The sequence below is a fragment of the Ranitomeya imitator genome, chromosome 5 (assembly GCF_032444005.1).
Source record: "Ranitomeya imitator isolate aRanImi1 chromosome 5, aRanImi1.pri, whole genome shotgun sequence".
NCBI classification, from domain to species: domain Eukaryota; kingdom Metazoa; phylum Chordata; class Amphibia; order Anura; family Dendrobatidae; genus Ranitomeya; species Ranitomeya imitator.
The window spans coordinates 165,399,974-165,422,822 of record NC_091286.1 but is presented as its reverse complement, the minus strand read 5'-3'; positions in this window follow the sequence as shown (position 1 = coordinate 165,422,822).

Here is a 22,849-nt window from a genome sequence, read left to right as displayed (position 1 = left end):
AAGCCTATGCAGTGCGATAGGACTTTGTCCAGAGTTGAACGGCAAGAACACAGACGTCTGAATGGTCTGTGTTTCTACTGTGGTGATTCCACTCATGCTATCTCTGATTGTCCTAAGCGCTCTAAGCGGTTCGCTAGGTCTGCCACCATTGGTACGGTACAGTCAAAATTTCTTCTGTCCGTTACCTTGATCTGCTCTTTGTCATCGTATTCTGTCATGGCATTTGTGGATTCAGGCGCTGCCCTGAATTTGATGGACTTAGAGTATGCTAAGCGTTGTGAGTTTTTCTTGGAGCCCTTGCAGTGTCCTATTCCATTGAGAGGAATTGATGCTACACCTTTGGCCAAGAATAAGCCTCAGTACTGGACCCAGCTGACCATGTGCATGGCTCCTGCACATCAGGAGGATATTCGCTTTCTGGTGTTGCATAATCTGCATGATGTGGTCGTGTTGGGGTTGCCATGGCTACAAATCCATAATCCAGTATTAGATTGGAAATCCATGTCGGTGTCCAGCTGGGGTTGTCAGGGGGTACATGGTGATGTTCCATTTCTGTCAATTTCGTCATCCACCCCTTCTGAGGTCCCAGAGTTCTTGTCTGATTACCGGGATGTATTTGATGAGCCCAAGTCCGATACCCTACCTCCGCATAGGGATTGTGATTGTGCTATCAATTTGATTCCTGGTAGTAAATTCCCAAAAGGTCGATTGTTTAATTTATCCGTGCCTGAGCACACCGCTATGCGCAGTTATGTGAAGGAATCCCTGGAGAAGGGGCATATTCGCCCGTCATCGTCGCCATTAGGAGCAGGGTTCTTTTTTGTGGCCAAGAAGGATGGTTCGCTGAGACCTTGTATTGATTACCGCCTTCTTAATAAGATCACGGTTAAATTTCAGTACCCCTTGCCATTGTTATCTGATCTGTTTGCTCGGATTAAGGGGGCTAGTTGGTTCACAAAGATAGATCTTCGTGGTGCGTATAATCTGGTGCGAATTAAGCAAGGCGATGAATGGAAAACTGCATTTAATACGCCCGAGGGTCATTTTGAGTATCTAGTGATGCCGTTCGGACTTGCCAATGCTCCATCAGTGTTTCAGTCCTTTATGCATAACATCTTCCGAGAGTACCTGGATAAATTCCTGATTGTGTACTTGGATGACATTTTGATCTTCTCGGATGATTGGGAGTCTCATGTGAAGCAGGTCAGAACGGTTTTTCAGGTCCTGCGTGCTAATTCTTTGTTTGTGAAGGGATCAAAGTGTCTCTTTGGTGTGCAGAAGGTTTCATTTTTGGGGTTCATCTTTTCCCCTTCTACTATCGAGATGGATCCTGTTAAGGTCCAAGCCATCCATGATTGGACTCAGCCGACATCTCTGAAAAGTCTGCAAAAGTTCCTGGGCTTTGCTAATTTTTATCGTCGCTTCATCTGCAATTTTTCTAGTATTGCTAAACCATTGACCGATTTGACCAAGAAGGGTGCTGATGTGGTCAATTGGTCTTCTGCTGCTGTGGAAGCCTTTCAAGAGTTGAAGCGTCGTTTTTCTTCTGCCCCTGTGTTGTGTCAACCAGATGTTTCTCTTCTGTTCCAGGTCGAGGTTGATGCTTCTGAGATTGGAGCAGGGGCTGTTTTGTCGCAGAGAGGTTCTGATTGCTCAGTGATGAAACCATGCGCTTTCTTTTCCAGGAAGTTTTCGCCTGCTGAGCGAAATTATGATGTGGGCAACCGAGAGTTGCTGGCCATGAAGTGGGCGTTCGAGGAGTGGCGTCATTGGCTTGAAGGAGCTAAGCATCGCGTGGTGGTATTGACTGATCATAAGAACTTGACTTATCTCGAGTCTGCCAAGCGGTTGAATCCTAGACAGGCTCGTTGGTCGCTGTTTTTTGCCCGTTTTGACTTTGTGATTTCGTACCTTCCGGGCTCTAAAAATGTGAAGGCGGATGCTCTGTCTAGGAGTTTTGTGCCCGACTCTCCGGGTTTGTCTGAGCCGGCGGGTATCCTAAAGGAAGGAGTAATTGTGTCTGCCATCTCCCCTGATTTGCGGCGGGTGTTGCAAAAATTTCAGGCTAATAAACCTGATCGTTGTCCAGCGGAGAGACTGTTTGTCCCTGATAGGTGGACGAATAAAGTTATCTCTGAGGTTCATTGTTCGGTGTTGGCTGGTCATCCTGGAATCTTTGGTACCAGAGAGTTAGTGGCTAGATCCTTTTGGTGGCCATCTCTGTCGCGGGATGTGCGTACTTTTGTGCAGTCCTGTGCGATTTGTGCTCGGGCTAAGCCCTGCTGTTCTCGTGCCAGTGGGTTGCTTTTGCCCTTGCCGGTCCCGAAGAGGCCTTGGACACATATCTCTATGGATTTTATTTCAGATCTTCCCGTTTCTCAAAAGATGTCAGTCATTTGGGTGGTCTGTGATCGCTTTTCTAAGATGGTCCATCTGGTACTCTTGTCTAAATTGCCTTCCTCCTCTGATTTGGTGCCATTGTTCTTCCAGCATGTGGTTCGTTTACATGGCATTCCAGAGAATATCGTTTCTGACAGAGGTTCCCAGTTTGTTTCGAGGTTTTGGCGAGCCTTTTGTGGTAGGATGGGCATTGACTTGTCTTTTTCCTCGGCTTTCCATCCTCAGACTAATGGCCAGACCGAACGAACCAATCAGACCTTGGAAACATATCTGAGATGTTTTGTTTCTGCTGATCAGGATGACTGGGTGTCCTTTTTGCCTTTGGCTGAGTTTGCCCTTAATAACCGGGCCAGCTCGCTACCTTGGTTTCGCCATTTTTCTGCAACTCTGGGTTCCATCCTCGTTTCTCTTCAGGACAGGTTGAGTCTTCGGACTGTCCTGGTGTGGATACTGTGGTGGACAGGTTGCAGCAGATTTGGACTCATGTAGTGGACAATTTGACCTTGTCCCAGGAGAGGGCTCAACGTTTTGCTAATCGCAGACGCTGTGTGGGTCCCCGACTTCGTGTTGGGGATCTGGTTTGGTTATCTTCTCGTCATATTCCTATGAAGGTGTCCTCTCCTAAGTTTAAACCTCGTTTCATTGGTCCGTATAGGATTTCTGAGGTTCTTAATCCTGTGTCTTTTCGTCTGACCCTTCCAGATTCTTTTTCCATACATAACGTATTCCATAGGTCATTGTTGCGGAGATACGTGGCACCTATGGTTCCATCTGTTGACCCTCCTGCCCCGGTTTTGGTGGAGGGGGAGTTGGAGTATATTGTGGAGAAGATTTTGGATTCTCGTGTTTCAAGACGGAAACTCCAGTATCTCGTTAAATGGAAGGGTTATGCTCAGGAAGATAATTCCTGGGTTTTTGCCCCTGATGTCCATGCTCCCGATCTTGTTCGTGCCTTTCATGTGGCTCATCCTGGTCGGCCTGGGGGCTCTGGTGAGGGTTCGGTGACCCCTCCTCAAGGGGGGGTACTTTTGTGAATTCTGTGGCAGAGCTCCCTCCTGTGGTCACAAGTGGTACTTCGGCTGATTCTCTCTGGGAGCTTCCGTTTGTGGAGGAAAGTGGTACTGCGGCTTCTGAGTTTCCTACCTCAGCTGATATGGTGAGGTCTTTAGGTGCTTCTCTACTTAACTCCACCTAATGCTTTGATCCTGGCTTCCTGTCAATGTTCCAGTGTTGGACTTGTTTTTCCCTGGATCATTCCTGTGGCCTGCTGCTCTGCATAGCTAAGTGCTTCTTTGCTATTTGTTTGCTATTTTTTCTGTCCAGCTTGTCTATTTGTTTTGCTGGAAGCTCTGGGACGCAAAGGGTGTACCTCCGTGCCGTTAGTTCGGTACGGAGGGTCTTTTTGCCCCCTTTTGCGTGGTTTTCTTTAGGGTTTTGTGTAGACCGCAAAGTTATCTTTCCTATCCTCGCTCTGTTTAGAAAGTCGGGCCTCACTTTGCTGAATCTATTTCATCCCTACGTTTGTCTTTTCATCTTACTCACAGTCATTATATGTGGGGGGCTGCCTTTTCCTTTGGGGTATTTCTCTGAGGCAAGGTAGGCTTATTTTCTATCTTCAGGCTAGTTAGTTTCTCAGGCTGTGCCGAGTTGCATAGGCAGAGTTAGGCGCAATCCACGGCTGCCTCTAGTGTTGTTTGGAGAGGATTAGGGATTGCGGTCTGCAGAGTTCCCACGTCTCAGAGCTCGTTCTATGATTTTGGGTTATTGTCAGATCACTGTATGTGCTCTGACCGCTATGTCCATTGTGGTACTGAATTGCCTTTCATAACACTGAGGCTTCACACAAGGTCCTCTCTCAATCTGCCCTCTTGGGTGGACACTACCCGCATTGCAGGCAACTTGAGCCTTTTTACAGGTGTCGCTTCTCGTGGTGACTCCGGGCTCTAATCTGCTGCTGTGCCTTCGGGTGTAATTGTGGCCTGGAGCACAACCCCCATCTGTGGACGTCGGGCACTTAGACCATCCTCATGGAGTCGGTTTCTAACCGTTTGTGCAGACACATTTGTGGCCTGCTGGAGGTCATTTTGCAGGGCTCTGGCAGTGCTCCTCCTGTTTCTTCTTGCACAAAGGCTGAGGTAGCGGTCCTGAGTTGTTGCCATCCTACGGCCCCCCACCTCTCCTGGTAGTGCCTCCAGCCTCTGGACACTACGCTGACAGACACAACAAACCTTCTTGCCACCTCTCACTTTGATGTACCATCCTGGATGAGCTGCACTACCTGAGCCACTTGTGTGGGTTGTAGAGTCCATCTCATGCTACCACGAGTGTGAAAGCACAACCAACATTCAAAAGTGGCCAAAACATCAGCCAGAAAGCATTGGTACTGAGAAGTGGTCTGTGGTCCCCACCTGCAGAACCACTCCTTTATTGATCGTGTCTTGATAATTGCCAATAATTTCCATCTATTGTCTATTCCATTTGCACAAGAGCATGTGAAATTGATTGTCAAACAGTGCTGCTTCCTAAGTGGACAGTTTGATTTCACAGAAGTTTGGTTTACTTAGAGTTATATTCTGTTGTTTAAGTGTTCCCTTTATTTTTTTTTGAGCAGTGTATTATATAACAGCCAAGCCCATTAGTTATTTTTATAGCAACCACTCTACATATAATCAGTGATGAGACTGTAAAGATATTGAACACTTGCTGCTGGCTTACAGTTGATAAATAGGACACTTTGTGTGTAATTTAGAGGGCCTTTTTTTAAAAAAGTGGCAAGGCTAAGATTAGTACAAAGTTATCTAGGCCTGTGTATGCATAATTTAACTAATCAAAGAGCTATATTGCTGATATGGTGTTGATGCTAAACTATCATATAGTCCTTCTAAGGGCTATTCTAGTGCTTTGCCGTTTGTATCAGAAACATTCTGCATATAGCTTATGGACAGTTGCAGGAACAGGGAAGCCATCTCTTGAAGCCAGGGATGCTACATTTCCCTGATGGCACACTGGGTAAACATTGTGAAGTCCGGGGATGAGTCCTACCCTGGTACAACACATGTGCTACTGAAGCTGAGAATTGGTGGCTCTACTTCTATCAGGGTTTCCTCCAACTCCTACACCAGTTCCTGCACCCCCTTCTGCTCCTCCTCATGCTCCATCTCCTGTGTGCTAACTCATAGCATGTCGTCCATATCAGCTGGAAGCAGCTCTGCAGGACTGCTTCAGCAAAGCGGCAACATGCTCTTCTGAAGCTAATTTGTCTAGGAGACAAACCACACACAGTGACAGAGTTATTGAAAGGAATAACAGACTAGACAGTTCCGTAGCTTTTTGCTGCTGAACCTACAACCAAACATGGTTGTGTGTGACATTTTCCATAACCTGGTGACGGTTGTGAAACTTGGCAAGCTTACACATGTACTATGCTTGGCTAGCGTGCTTAGCTTGGTAGTTCAGGGGTTTCAGAAAACCTACCCAGCGTCTGGTCAAGGTATGACTCATCAGAACCCGTTTACGAAAGTCAACTACTGCTGCCGCCACTCTGGCAGTGCTGCAGTAGTGCATGCAAATGCCAGATCACCGACTGGTGTGTGACGTGACCATGTGCTGGAACTACACACTGCACATAAGGCTAGTACCTACACAAGCTTTGTCCCATCTCTCTTCCGTGAATGGGATGAGGAGGGGAATGAGGAGGAAGAGATGGAGAAGGAGGATGAGGAGATGTAGAGTAGTCATCATGGTGGAGACAGGAAAGTGTTGGCTATAGGGACCTTGGCACATATGGCAGACTTGTAAATCCGTCTTTTCCTTGATGCTCGTGTTACATTATTCTTGGCCAAAAAAAGTACTATTTTTTCACCCTGCTAGACCTATGCCACAAGAACAACCTTGCATCTCACCTTCCTGAGACAAATAGGTCAAGTAAAATGGTGCTACACCAGAAGGCCATTGCGGAGGATATGTTGAAAAAATTCCCAAAAGATAACGCTAGTGGCAGGGGCAAGCTTCCTTTCCCAACCAAGAAGGAGAGGCTAAGGAAACACACACAACAGGTACAGCAGAGGAAGGGGCGCAGTTTCAAAGACCTGGGCCAAATTTATTACAGCCTCACATCATCCAGGTCCTGATGACCAGGTATTTTTGACAAGGAGGGAAAAGTTTTTAAAGGTGGTCAAGCAATACCTGGCCCACAAAATTAGTGTATTCCCTAATTCCTCTGCGATCTTCAGCTATTTGGTCTCCAAGCTGGATACCTGGCCTGAGTTGACCCTCTATGCCTTGAAGGTGTTGTGCTGCCCTGCCGCTAGCATCTTGCCTGAACGTGTCTTTAGTGCTGCTGGGGGGTCATAACAGACAGGGGCTTTTTTCATCTGTCAACAGAATGTACTGACAGGCTCACTCTGATAAAAATGAACAAATTCAGGATTAGCCCCGACTTTTCCACACAACCAGATGTGAGCAGCACATGAATTGTTTTTAATCTTCAATATTTGAATGAGACCCACCAGTTGTTGCCTTCAAGGGTCTATGGATAACTGAATGACACTACTTTTAATTTCTGCCTAGATTTGTAGTTTGTGCAAAGCCTTTATGAGTGTAGGAGTACATCAACTACACTTTCAAAATATTTAATGAGGCCCGCCAATTGTAGAAGTGCTACAACTACACTTTTTTGCATTTTTTTATGAGGCACTCCAGTTGGTGCCTTGAGTGGTGTATGGATGACTCTGCTTGTAATTCTTAGCAGGCTTTGCCTTCATGAGTCTAGGAGTACCACTACATGACAATTTGAACATAATATGTATGAGGTCCTCCTGTATAATAATTATTTTACTTCTATAGCGCCAACATATTCCGCAGCACTTTATATTTTAGAAGGGACTTGTACAGACAATAAAAGACATTACAGAATAACAATAATCACATAAATCAATAGATACCAAGAGGAGTGAGGACCCCGATCGCAAGCTTACAATCTATGAGTGAAAAGGGAAAACTCGAAAGGTTCATGGTAACAATTGCTTGTATTGTACGGTCCAGTTACCAATTAAATAAATAAGGTGTTCATGTAATACTGCATGAACCAATCACCAACCAGTACCTGTATGGATACAGAGGGCTATTAGGTGCTTGTAAAGTGTGTGAACAGATGATACGAGAGTATATTTATGTCTAATACAGGGTGTATATGGGTACCTCCCTAATTTTTGGCACTTCATGCTTCGTTCATAAATTACACAGAAATTTACAATTTTTTTTAATAAAAAATTCAATTTTAGTTTACTTAAATATTATTTTTCTTAAATCCTTTTTAATTGTGCCTTATATACAAGTAATTATACAGGAAAAAATGTTTCTTAAATTTTTTTTCATGTAAACTCCAAGTTCGCTTCAATTTTGAATGTTTTATTGTCAGTCCGCAAAGTGGAGTAAAAGTGTTCTCAGCAGCGATCTGGGAGTCAGAGATCCTTCCAGGGGTCTTACCCATGCTGTTCTTCTTCCATTCAGCACTTTTTCCATCCATTTCAATATTTTCACTGCCCCCTAGGTCTCCTTGTAGGGTCTCCCGGAAAAATGCTTGGATTTCCCTTGAACTCCCATTATATTTTTTCTCGAAACAAGCATCCGAGCATTAGGAATTGCTTGGTTCGCGTAACGAGTATCCGAGCATTTTAGTGCATGCTTATCCCTAGTAACATACATTGGGATCATGGGATTCTATCTCTTTTTTATACACCCTAAAATCTTGTTTGCTTTTATCGCTGCTGCTGGACAATAAGTACTACTGTTCAGTAGTCTTTAGTATAATCCCATTTAATGTATTTTTAGCAATAGGATTACTCCATCCTCGGTTCATAACTCTACATTTATTAAAATTAAATTTCATCTGCCAAGTATTTGCTCATTCAGACATCTTATCCAGATTGTTTTGTAATATTTTAATGTCAAAGTCAGCTACATAGTTTGGTAAAGACTGACATTTTACTCTCAATTCCATCCACAAGGTGAATGATAAAAAGATTAAAAAGAATGGGTCCTAGTCACTGGTGAAACAACTGCGCTGTGACCAGGCCCTGTTTGTGAGTGGCCCACCAATGCCAGCCCCTACTTTAGAGGGATGTGTGTCTTTGGATGCACATTCAGCTGAAGCGTATTGCAGAGTAGAGACTCATCAGGTCCGATCACCGTAATACACGCTGCCAGCCAATCAAAGGCCAGTAGCTGACGTCAGAGTGCACATGACTGGGGGCGCACGGTAGTGATGTCATGCTCTTCCGTTGCACCAAAGTCAGTTGCCAGCTTCAGAAGTGGACACTGCGCAGTGTGGGAGCGTTTGGAAGGCGTGTAGGAGCGTTTATTGTTTTTTTTTCTGTGTATTGAACAACAGTGGGTCCATATACCAGGATGAGGCCATATGCAAGGATGGGGCGCATACCAGGATAGGGGCCATATTCTAGAGTGGGTGCCATATACAAGGACGAGTCCCAGGGTGAGGGCCAAATACCAGGATGGGGCCATATGCCACGATGAGTCTCAGGGTGAGAGCCAAATACCAGGATGGTGGCCATATACCTGGATGAGGCCCAGGATGGGGGCCATACACCAGGATGAGGGACACATACCCAGAATGGGGGCCATATACCAGGATGGGAGACATTTACCTGGATCGGCTGTGAATTTTACTATATGGAAGACTATGGGCTATGCATTATACTACATGTAGGACTATGGGCTGCGCATTAAGCTACATGGATCACTATGGGCTGTGTATTATACTGTATTGAGTACTGTGGGGGCATATTATACTGTATATATGATTATGGAGGGTGCTTTACATTATTTAGAGGACTATGGGATGCACTATACTATATGGAGGACTATGGGGAGTGCATTATACTTCTGTTTTGGGCTCCATGACTTCTATGCTCACCCCTGATAAGTGTAATGGTTTACTTTTTTCCATACATTAACCCCTTTCTGACATATGACGTACTATCCCGTCGAGGTGGGGTGGGCCCGTATGACTACTGACGGGATAGTACGTCATAGAGATCGGTCGCGCTCATGGGGGGAGCGCGGCCGATCGCGGCCGGGTGTCAGCTGCGATAGTCACTGCGATAGTCAGCTGCGACCGCCCCCGGCACAATAACCCCCGGTACACCGCATTTAAACATGATCGCGGTGTGCCGGCGGTATAGGGAAGCATCGCGCAGGGAGCGGGCTCCCTACATTCTTCCCTGAGACCCCCGGAGCAACGCGATGTGATCGCGTTGCTACGAGGGTCTCTTACCTCCTCCTCCTCCTTACAGGCCCGGATCCAAGATGACGCGGCATCCGAGTCCTGCAGGGAGGTGACTTCACTGCGCCTGCTCAGAGCAGGCGCCGGGAAGCCAGGAGAAATGCACGTCAGATCGCTAATCTGAAACAGTGCACAGCAAAGTGTCAGATCAGTGATCTTACACTATAACATGATGCCCCCCCCGGGGCAATGTTATAGTGTTAAAAAAAAAATATTCACATGTGTAAAAAAAAAAAAAAAAAAAATTCCCCAAAAATTAAAAACAAACAAAAAAAATTCTTCCTATAAATACATTTCTTTATCTAAATTAAAAACAAACAATAAAAGTACACATATTTAGTATCGCCGCGTCCGTAACGACCCCACCTATAAAACTATATCACTAGTTAACCCCTTCAGTGAACACCGTAAAAAAAAAAAACTAGGCAAAAAACGCTTTATTCTCATACCGCCAAACAAAGTGGAATAACACGCGATCAAAAATACTGATATAAATAACCATGGTACCGCTGAAAACGGCATCTTGTCCCGCAAAAAACGAGCCATCATACAGCGTCATCAGTGAAAAAATAAAAAGTTATAGTCCTCAGAATAAAGCGATGCAAAAATAATTATTTTTTCTATAAAATAGTTTTTATCGTATAAAAGTGCCAAAACATAAAAAATTTAAATGAGGTATTGCTGTAATTGTACTGACCCAAAGAATAAAACTGCTTTATCCATTTTACCACACGCGGAACGGTATAAACGTCCCCTCCCAAAAGAAATTCATCAATAGCTGGTTTTTGGTCTGCCTCACAAAAATCGGAATAAAAAGCGATCAAAACATGTCACGTACCCGAAAATGTTACCAATAAAAATGTCAACTCGTCCCGCAAAAAACAAGACCTCACACATGACTCTGTGGACCAAAATATGGAAAAATTATAACTCTCAAAATGTGGTAATGCAAAAAAATATTTTTTGCAATAAAAAGCGTCTTTTAGTGTGAGACAGCTGCCAATCATAAAAATCTGCTAAAAAAACAGCTATAAAAGTAAATCAAACCCCCCTTCATCACCTCCTTAGTTAGGGAAAAACAAAAAAATTAAAAAATGTATTTCCATTTTGCCATTAGGGCTAGGGTTAGGATTAGGGTTGGGGCTAGGGTTGGGGTTAGGGTTAGGGTTGTGGCTAGGGTTAGGGTTGGGGCTAGGGTTTGGATTACATTTACGGTTAAGTTTAGGGTTAGGGGTGTGGTTAGGGTTAAGGTTGGGATTAGGGTTAGGGGTGTGTTGGAGTTAGGGGTGTGGTTAGGGTTGAATTAGGGGTGTTGTTAGGATTAGAGGTGTGTTTCGGTAGGGTTTCAGTTAGAATTGGGGGTTTCTATTGTTTAGGCACATCAGAGCTCTCCAAACACGACATGGCGTCCGATCTCAATTCCAGCCAATTCTGCGTTGAAAAAGTAAAACAGTGCTCCATCCCTTCCGAGCTCTCCCATGTGCCTAAACAGGGGTTCACCCCAACACATGGGGTATCAGCCTACTCAGGACAAATTAGACAACAATTTTTGGGGTCCAATTACTCTTGGGAACATAAAAATTTTGGGGGCTAAATAAATCATTTTTGTGGGACAAAAATTATTTTTTATTTTCACAGCTCTGCGTTATAAACTGTAGTGAAACACTTGGGGGTTCAAAGTTCTAACAACACATCTAGATAAGTTCCTTGAGGGGTCTAGGTTTCAATATGGAGTCATTTGTGTTTTTTTTTTACTGTTTAGGTACATCAGGGGCTCTGCAAATGCAACGTGATGCCTGCAGACCAATCCATCTAAGTCTGCATTCCAAATGGCGCTCCTTCCCTTCCGAGCTCTGCCATGCGCCCAAACGGTGGTTCCCCCCCACATATTGGGTATCAAAATACTCAGGACAAATTGGACAACAAATTTTGGGGACCAATTTCTGTTACCCTTGGGAAAATACAAAACTGGGTGTTAAAGATAATTTTTGTGGAAAAAAAATTTTTTTTTATTTTCACGGCTCTGCATTATTAACTGTAGTGAAACACTTGGGGGTCAAAGTTCTCACAACACATCTAGAAAAGTTCCTTGGTGGGTGTTGTTTCCAATATGGGGTCACTTGTGGGGCGTTTCTACTGTTTAGGTACATCAGGGGCTCTGCAAATACAACGTGATACCTGCAGACCAATCCATCTAAGTCTGCATTCCAAATGGTGCTCCTTCCCTTCCAAGCTCTGCCATGCGCGCAAACGGTAGTTACCCCCACATATGGGGTATCAGCGTACTCAGGACAAATTGGACAACAACTTTTGGGGTCCAATTTCTCCTGTTACCCTTGGGAAAATACAAAACTGGGGGCTAAAAAATAATTTTTGTTGAAAAAAAAAGCTCTCACAACACATCTAGATAAGATCCTTAGGGGGTCTACTTTCCAAAATGGTGTCACTTGTGGGGGGTTTCAATGTTTAGGCTCATCAGGGGCTCTCCAAATGCAACATGACGTCCCATCTCAATTCCAGTCAATTTTGCATTGAAAAGTCAAACGGCGATCCTTTCCTTCCGAGCTCTGTCAAGAACACAAACAGTGGTTTACCCCCACATATGGGATATCAGCGTACTCAGGACAAATTGCACAACAACTTTTGGGCTACAGTTTCTTCTGGTACCCTTGTGAAAATAAAAAATTGGGGGCGAAAATTCATTTTTGTGAAAAAATATTATTTTTTATTTTTACGGCTCTACATTATAAACTTCTGTGAAGCACTTGGTGGGTCAAAGTGCTCACCACACATCTAGATAAGTTCCTTAGGGGGTCTAGTTTCCAAAATGGTGTCACTTGTGGGGGGTTCCAATGTTTAGGCACATTAGTGGTTCTCCAAACGCAACATGGCTTCCGATCTCAATTCCAGCCAATTTTGCATTAAAAAGTCAAATGGTTCTCCTTCCCTTCTGAGCTCTGTCATGCGCCCAAAAAGTGGTTTACCCCCACATATGGGGTATCTGGGTACTAAGAACAAATTGTACAACAACTTTTGGGGTCCATTTTCTCCTGTTACCTTTGGTAAAAGAAAACAAATTGGAGCTGAAGTAAATTTTTGTGAAAAAAAATTAAATGTTCATTTTTTTTTAAACATTCCAAAAATTTCTGTGAAATATCTGAAGGGTTAATAAGCTTATTGAATGTGGTTTTGAGCACCTTGAGGGATGCAGTTTTTAGAATGGTGTCACACTTAAAAAAAATGGTGTAAAAATGAGAAATTGCTGGTCAACTTTTAACCCTTATAACTCCCTAACAAAAAAAAAAATGTTGTTTCCAAAATTGTGCTGATGTAAAGTAGACATGTGGGAAATGTTATTTATTAAGTATTTTATGTGACATATCTCTGTTATTTAAGGGCATAAAAACTAAAAGTTGGAAAATTGTAAAATTTTCAAAATTTTTTCCAAATTTCCGTTTTTTTTCTCAAATAAAAACAGGTAGTATCAAAGAAATTTTACAACTATCATGAAGTACAATATGTTTCGAGAAAACAATGTCAGAGTCACCGGGATCCGTTGAAGCATTCCAGAGTTATAACCTCATAAAGGGACAGTGGTCAGAATTGTAAAAATTGGCCCGGTCATTAACCACTCTCGGGGCTTAAGGGGTTAATATATACTTAGCTGCAGTTTTCTGTGGCAATTTCTTTTCTTCACCTTATACCTGCTCCTTTTATTCTAATGCAATCCATAGTCCCCTTATTTCAACTTTTATTTACTTGGTCACGCTGCATACTACAGCCAGGTTATTGTAATGGAAGAATGTGAAAATCTCCCTTTTTGTTTTTTTTTTGCCCCAGGCACCAGATGTGAGTGCGCCAAAAAAACTTTTTTTGTGTGTCAGAGCCAACTTGTTGATGCAATTTAGTTGTGCCCCAAAAAAGCATTAAGCTACTTACTGGTAGCTGCGTTTTTCGGAGGCCCATGACAGCACCACGAGAGAGGGGATCCGCCCTTCAGGAACAGGAAACCTACAGATACAAAAGGGCGGCACCTCTCCCACGTATCAGTTGTATTCCAGAGATTGAGAGGACTACCGCGGTTAGTAGCATATATATATATATATATACATAATCATATAAACTCTTATATAATCTGCCCACCAGATATCACACGTGAAAAAACTCTATATTATTAATATTATCTCTTATAATTATTTAAGGAAGTGCAACCCCCACGTGAATAGGGAGGGAACTAAGGGTGCTGTCATGGGCCTCCGAAAAATGCTGCTACCAGTAAGTAGCTTAATGTTTTATTCGGACTCCCATGACAGCACCACAAGAGATTTACAGAGATGTAAGCTACCTTAGGGAGGGACTATAGCCTGCAGCACCCTCAACCCGAAGGTGAGATCTGAGGAGCACCCCAAGTCCAATCAATAGTGTTTGAAAAAGGTGGAAGGGGATAACCATGTGGCCGCCTTACATATCTGTTCGATTGATACTCCAGATCTCTCCGCCCAGGATGATGCCATGGCCTGGGTGGAATGCGCCCTCAGATTCTGCGGAGCCGGACCTCCACCTGCTGTATAAGCCAGAGAGATAGCCTCCCTAATCATAGTAACATAGTAACATAGTTAGTAAGGCCGAAAAAAGACATTTGTCCATCCAGTTCAGCCTATATTCCATCATAATAAATACCCAGATCTACGTCCTTCTACAGAACCTAATAATTGTATGATACAATATTGTTCTGCTCCAGGAAGACATCCAGGCCTCTCTTGAACCCCTCGACTGAGTTCGCCATCACCACCTCCTCAGGCAAGCAATTCCAGATTCTCACTGCCCTAACAGTAAAGAATCCTCTTCTATGTTGGTGGAAAAACCTTCTCTCCTCCAGACGCAAAGAATGCCCCCTTGTGTAATCCATCTAGCTAGTGTGCATTTCGATACTCTATACCCTTTCCTAGGACCCTGAAAGGATAAGAATAGTGCATTATCTCTTTTCCAAGTATCAGTGACTGAGATATAATGCAGAAGACATCTTCTGACATCTAAAGTATGGAGATTCTCTTTAGAGTTAGAAGGATTAGGGAGAAATGATGGTAGAACTATTTCCTGAGACCTGTGGAAATATGGTGCTACTTTCGGCAAGTAAGCTGGGTCCGGCCTGAGGATTACTCTATCCTGCAAGAATTCTGTATAAGGGGGAAGTCTGGAAAGTGCTTGGATATCTCCTACTCTGCATGCAGACGTTATCGCTACCAGAACAGCTGTTTTGAGGGATAGCATTTTTATTGAGGCTGATTGTAGGGGTTCGAAGGGCTCTTTTGTCAAAGATGAAAGGACTAGATTAAGATCCCACGGAACCGACTGATACATGGGAGAGGTGCCGCCCTTTTGTATCTGTAGGTTTCCTGATCCCCTCTCTCGTGGTGTTGTCATGGGAGTCCGAATAAATTAAGGCCACATTTGTTAGAGCTAGCGGAACGCACCAAATAATTAGAGAGATGGTATAAGGTGCGTTCGCAGCGCGGGGTCCACCGTGCAGAGATGGAACCTGCTGCTGAGTAATGACGGACTATATGGCGGTACAATGAGGATACACACACGGGTTAGCTTCACCCTGTGTGAAAGAAGTGAACCCTGTTGCATTACAGGACTGCGGTACCGCATAAAGAGCTCAAGCAAGGAGTCACAGAACTCAATCCCAAGACTCAGGATTAGAGTTTGTCTAGACCACTTGCGCTCGACACCGCTACTGGGTGTCAGAGTATAACTAAAATAGTAATTTTATGCACAAGAGTGCGTGCAGTGCCGCTCTGGCGGACGCCACTAACCACCCAGATATGGGTCAGGAAAGCGCTCTAATAGCGCACGGCGTCGCACTGGTGGTCACAGCAATAGACGCTATATCGTGTGTTTAGTACTGATGGCTCTGTCGGGCACTAAATAGCAAACATCCACCTTACGCGAGCAGTGATACACAAGGGAGGGGATAATTTATGAGCGACTTTCACACATCAAGACACACATGTTTTCAAGTATACACTAGCGCATGGCCGAGCGGCCATGCAAACCTTTTATAGCAGCAGTGCTACAAGACCTTCCAGATGGTCCAATAGGAGCCGCAACAGGACCTGAGCATGTGACCCCAACCTCCAATGGGAAGTCGTCCCATGGGCATGCTCACTATGGGAAAGCAGGACTTAGTCCCAGAAAGACCTGCTCTCCGCTGATCAGTGCTGGCTACAAAGGCAGAGCCTGGAATGGCAGCTTTAGCCAGTCACACAGTATCAGCCTGAGCCAGATGCTGAGACTGACGTCTCCGCTGAGCAGGCTCCACTGCGGCTGGAGAAGAATGGGAGACAGCAGCGAAGATGGTTCAAGATTCCCCCTGTGCAGAGGCGCGAACTCGACACCTAACAACATTTAGATCAATCTGTTATCTCAGGCTGACACTGTCATGATTCCAATGGCAGGGAATCACAAAAGGACAAGCACCAACGAGCTCTAGGGTGATGGAACCTGAGCTGACCGCGACCCTAAACCTGAACACACAAATAACAATAGCAGGGGAACGTGCCTACGTTGATCCTAGACGTCTCGCACCAGCCGAAGATCTAACTTCCCCTATTAGAAGAAACACAGACCTCTCTTGCCTCCAGAGAAATACCCCACAGAAATAGCAGCCCCCCACATATAATGACGGTGAAATAAGAGGAAGGCACATACACAGTATGAAAACAGATTCAGCAAAATGAGGCCCGCTAAAACTAGATAGCAGAGGATACAAAAGTAAACTGCGCGGTCAGCAAAAAACCCTTCAAAAACCCATCCTGTAATTACTTGAACTCATGTTCCAACTCATGGAACATGAGGAGCAATTACAGCCCACTAAAGCAACCAGCAGCAAAGAGACAATTATATGCAAGCTGGACAAGACAAAAATAAAGCAAAACATGGAACAAGAAAATCAAAACTTAGCTTGTCCTGAAGATTACTGAAGCCAGAAGCTGAAGTAACAAAACACTCTGATAACCTTGATAGCCGGCGGGGAAATGACAAGAAAGCCCGGTTAAATAGGAAACTCCCAAATCCTAATAGAACAGGTGGACACCAGAGACAGCAGAACACAAATCACCCAGTACCATCAGTAACCACCAGAGGGAGCCCAAAAACAGAACTCACAACAGTACCCCCCCTTGAGGAGGGGTCACCGAACCCTCACGAGAACCACCAGGGCGACCAGGATGAGCCCTATGAAAAGCGCGGACCAAATCATCAGCATGAACATCAGAGGCAACCACCCATGAATTATCCTCCTGACCATAACCCTTCCACTTGACCAAATATTGGAGTTTCCGTCTAGAAACACGAGAATCCAAGATCTTCTCCACAACATACTCCAATTCTCCCTCCACCAGCACCGGAGCAGGAGGCTCAAGCGAAGGAACAACAGGTACATCATACCTCCGCAACAACGACCGATGGAACACATTATGAATAGCAAACGATGCCGGGAGATCCAAACGAAACGACACAGGGTTAAGAATTTCCAAGATCCTATAAGGACCGATGAACCGAGGCTTGAACTTAGGAGAAGAGACCTTCATAGGAACAAAACGAGAAGACAACCACACCAAGTCCCCAACACGAAGTCGAGGACCCACGCGGCGACGGCGATTAGCAAACTGCTGAGCCTTCTCCTGGGACAACTTCAAATTGTCCACCACATGACTCCAAATCCGATGCAACCCATCCACCACCATGTCCACTCCAGGATAATCAGAAGGCTCCACCTGACCAGAGGAAAAACGAGGATGAAACCCCGAATTACAAAAGAAAGGAGAAACCAAGGTAGCAGAACTAGCCCGATTATTAAGGGCAAACTCGGCCAGCGGCAAAAAGGTAACCCAGTCATCCTGATCAGCAGAAACAAAACACCTCAAATAAGTTTCCAAGGTCTGATTAGTTCGCTCCATCTGGCCATTCGTCTGAGGATGGAATGCAGACGAAAAGGACAAATCAATGCCCATCTTAGCACAGAACGTCCGCCAAAATCTAGACACAAACTGGGATCCCCTGTCAGAAACGATGTTCTCCGGAATCCCATGCAAACGAACCACGTTCTGGAAAAACAGAGGGACCAACTCAGAGGAGGAAGGCAACTTAGGCAAGGGTACAAGATGAACCATTTTAGAAAAGCGGTCACACACAACCCAGATGACAGACATTTTTTGAGAGACAGGGAGATCCGAAATAAAGTCCATGGAAATGTGCGTCCAAGGCCTCTTCGGGATAGGCAAAGGTGACAACAATCCACTGGCTCGAGAACAGCAAGGCTTAGCCCGAGCACAAACCTCACAAGACTGCACAAAAGAAAGCACATCCCTCGACAAGGAAGGCCACCAAAAAGACCTGGCCACCAAGTCTCTAGTACCAAATATTCCAGGATGACCTGCCAACGCAGAAGAATGGACCTCGGAGATGACTCTACTGGTCCAACTATCCGGAACAAACAGTCTCTCAGGCGGACAACGATCAGGTTTACCCGCCTGAAACTCCTGCAAAGCACGTCGCAAGTCTGGGAAGACGGCCGACAAAATCACCCCATCCCTAAGGATACCAGTGGGCTCAGAATTTCCAGGGGAGTCAGGCACAAAACTCCTAGAAAGAGCATCTGCCTTCACATTCTTTGAACCTGGCAGGTATGAAACCACAAAATTGAAACGAGAGAAAAACAGTGACCAACGAGCCTGTCTAGGATTCAGACACCTGGCAGACTCAAGGTAAATCAGATTTTTGTGATCAGTCAAGACCACCACACGATGTCTAGCACCCTCCAGCCAATGACGCCACTCCTCAAATGCCCACTTCATGGCCAAAAGTTCCCGATTACCCACATCATAATTCAGCTCAGCGGGCGAAAATTTTCTAGAAAAGAACGCACATGGCTTCATCACCGAGCAATCGGAGCTTCTCTGTGACAAAACCGCCCCCGCTCCAATCTCGGAAGCATCAACCTCAACTTGGAAAGGAAGCGAAACATCAGGCTGACGCAACACAGGAGCAGAAGAAAACCGGCGTTTAAGTTCCCGAAAGGCCTCCACAGCCGCAGGAGACCAATCAGCAACATCAGCACCCTTCTTAGTCAAATCCGTCAAAGGCTTAACAACACTAGAAAAATTAGTTATAAAACGACGATAGAAATTAGCAAAGCCTAAGAACTTCTGCAGACTCTTAAGAGATGCAGGCTGCGTCCAGTCACAAATAGCCCGAACCTTGACGGGATCCATCTCAATAGTAGAAGGGGAAAAAATATACCCCAAGAAAGAAATCTTCTGGACTCCAAAGAGACACTTTGAGCCCTTTACAAACAAGGAATTAGCCCGCAGGACCTGAAACACCTTCCTGACCTGCTGAACATGAGACTCCCAGTCATCAGAAAAAAACAAAATATCATCCAAATACACAATCATAAATTTATCCAGATATTCACGGAAAATATCGTGCATAAAGGACTGGAAGACTGAAGGAGCATTAGAAAGTCCGAAAGGCATTACCAAATACTCAAAATGGCCCTCAGGCGTATTAAATGCGGTTTTCCACTCATCACCTTGCTTTATTCGTATAAGATTATACGCAGCCCGAAGATCAAGCTTAGTGAACCATTTAGCCCCCTTAATGCGAGCAAACAAATCAGTCAACAAAGGCAAAGGATACTGATATTGTACGGTAATCTTATTCAAAAGACGATAATCTATACAAGGCCTCAAGGACCCATCTTTTTTGGCCACGAAAAAAAAACCTGCTCCCAAAGGGGACGAAGATGGACGGATATGTCCCTTTTCCAAGGACTCCTTAACATAATCCCGCATAGCAGTATGCTCTGGCACTGACAGATTGAACAAACGACCTTTAGGAAATTTACTACCAGGAATTAAATCTATAGCACAATCGCAATCCCTGTGAGGAGGAAGCAAACTGAGCTTAGGCTCCTCAAAAACATCCCGATAATCAGACAAAAATACAGGAACCTCAGAAGGAGTAGATGAAGCGATAGAAATCGGAGGTGCATCATCATGAACCCCCTGACATCCCCAGCTTAACACAGACATTGTTTTCCAGTCAAGGACTGGATTATGAGTTTGTAACCATGGCAGACCAAGTACTAGAACATCATGTAAATTATACAATACCAGGAAGCGAATCACCTCCTGATGAACGGGAGTCATACGCATGGTCACTTGTGTCCAGTACTGAGGTTTATTCATAGCTAAAGGTGTAGAGTCAATTCCCTTCAAAGGAATAGGGACTTCCAGAGGCTCAAGACTAAACCCACATCGCTTGGCAAATGACCAATCCATAAGACTCAGGGCAGAGCCTGAATCTACATAGGCATCGACGGAAATGGATGATAATGAGCAAATCAGAGTCACAGACAGAATGAACTTAGACTGTAACGTACTAATGGCAACAGACTTATCAACCTTTTTTGTGCGTTTAGAGCATGCTGATATAACATGAGCTGAATCACCACAATAAAAGCACAACCCATTTTTCCGCCTATAGTTTTGCCGTTCACTTCTAGACTGAACTCTATCACATTGCATTGTCTCAAGTGCCTATTCAGAAGACACCGCCAAATGGTGCACAGGTTTGCGCTCCCGTAAACGCCGATCAATCTGAATAGCCATAGTCATAGACTCATTCAGACCCGTAGGCGCAGGGAACCCCACCATAACATCTTTAATGGCCTCAGAAAGGCCATCTCTGAACTTTGCAGCCCGGGCGCACTCATTCCACTGAGTAAGCACTGACCATTTCCGAAATTTTTGACAATATATTTCTGCTTCATCTTGCCCCTGAGAGAGAGCTAATAAAGCTTTTTCAGCCTGAATCTCCTGGTTAGGTTCCTCATAGAGCAAACCCAATGCCAGAAAAAACGCATCCACATTAAGCAACGCAGGATCCCCTGGTGCCAATGCAAATGCCCAATTTTGAGGGTCACCCCGCAGGAAAGATATAATAATCTTAACCTGCTGAGCAGGGTCTCCAGAAGAGCGAGATTTCAAAGAAAGGAACAGCTTGCAATTGTTCCTAAAATTCAGAAAACTAGATCTATCTCCAGCAAAGAACTCTGGAATAGGAATTCTAGGTTCAGACATAGGAGCATGTACAACAAAATCTTGTATATTTTGAACCTTAGCAGCAAGATTATTCAAGCTGGAAGCTAAACTCTGGATGTCCATGATAAACAGCTAAGGTCAGAGCCATTCAAGGATTAAGAGGAGGAAAAAAAAAAAATCAGCCTGACTGCAATTAAGGCTAGGCAGCAACCTCAGAGGAGAGAAAAAAAAAAAAAACTTCCTCAGACTACTTTTCCTCCTACTTCAGCCCAAACATTTTGGCCGGCTATACTGTCATGATTCTAATGGCAGGGAATCACAAAAGGACAAGCACCAACGAGCTCTAGGGTGATGGAACCTGAGCTGACCGCGACCCTAAACCTGAACACACAAATAACAATAGCCGGGGAACGTGCCTACGTTGATCCTAGACGTCTCGCACCAGCCGAAGATCTAACTTCCCCTATTAGAAGAAACACAGACCTCTCTTGCCTCCAGAGAAATACCCCACAGAAATAGCAGCCCCCCACATATAATGACGGTGAAATGAGAGGAAGGCACATACACAGTATGAAAACAGATTCAGCAAAATGAGGCCCGCTAAAACTAGATAGCAGAGGATACAAAAGTAAACTGCGCGGTCAGCAAAAAACCCTTCAAAAAACCATCCTGTAATTACTTGAACTCATGTTCCAACTCATGGAACATGAGGAGCAATTACAGCCCACTAAAGCAACCAGCAGAAAAGAGACAATTATATGCAAGCTGGACAAGACAAAAAATAAAGCAAAACGTGGAACAAGAAAATCAAAACTTAGCTTGTCCTGAAGATTACTGAAGCCAGAAGCTGAGGTAACAAAACACTCTGATAACCTTGATAGCCGGCGGGGAAATGACAAGAAAGCCCGGTTAAATAGGAAACTCCCAAATCCTAATAGAACAGGTGGACACCAGAGACAGCAGAACACAAATCACCCAGTACCATCAGTAACCACCAGAGGGAGCCCAAAAACAGAACTCACAACAGACGGCTAGTGTATCTGTGGTGGAAAAATTATAGCTTCGCAGGCATCAGTTTCATAGTTCTGTCTGCTACCCTTGTACTCATTTTTAATTGATTTCCAAATTTCACATACAAGAGAAAAAAATATATACTGTCTGTTATCTGTGGCTGCGGCCTGGTGTATCTGTGGTGGAAAAATCATAGTTTCGCAGGCATATGTAGCTTAGTTCTGTGTGCTAGCCTTGTTCTGCTTTTTTTTTTCAAAAATTCACCAAAAAATAAAAAAGAATGTATACAGTCTGTTATGTCAGGCTGAGATCTGGTGTATCTGTGGTGGAAAAATCGTACTTTCGCAGGCATAAGTTGCATAGTTCTGTCTGCTAGCCTTCTTGTACTCATTTTTTATTTTTTTCCAAATTTCACATACAACAGAAAAAAATTATACAGTCTGTTATCTGTGGCTGCTGCCTGGTGCATCTGTGGTGGAACATCGTAGTTCCGCTGGCAAAAGTTGCATAGTCCTGTGTGATAGCCTTGTTCTACTTTTTTTTTTCAATAATTCACCATAAAGCTAACATTTTTTATACAGTCTGTTATGTCAGGCTGAGGCCTGGTGTATCTGTGGTGGAAAAATCATAGCTTCGCAAGCATAAGCAGCATAGTTCTGTCTGCTAGCCTTGTTCCACTCATTTTTTTCTCAGAAATTCACCAAAAACCCAAAAAAAATGTTTACAGTCTGTTATGTGAGTCTGAGGCCTGGTTTTTCTGTGGTGGAAACATCGGAGCTTTGCATGCATAAGTTGCATAGTTATGTCTGCTAGCCTTGTTCCACTCATTTTTTTTTCAAAAATTCACCTAAGACCAAAATTTTTTTTATACAGTCTGTTATGTCAGGCTGAGGCCTGGTGTATCTGTGGTGGAAAAATCGTAGCTTCTCAGGCAAAAGTTGCATAGTTCTGTCTGCCAGCCTTGTTCCACTCATTTTTTTTTTTCAAAAATTCACCAACCCCCCTAAAAAATGTATACAGCCTG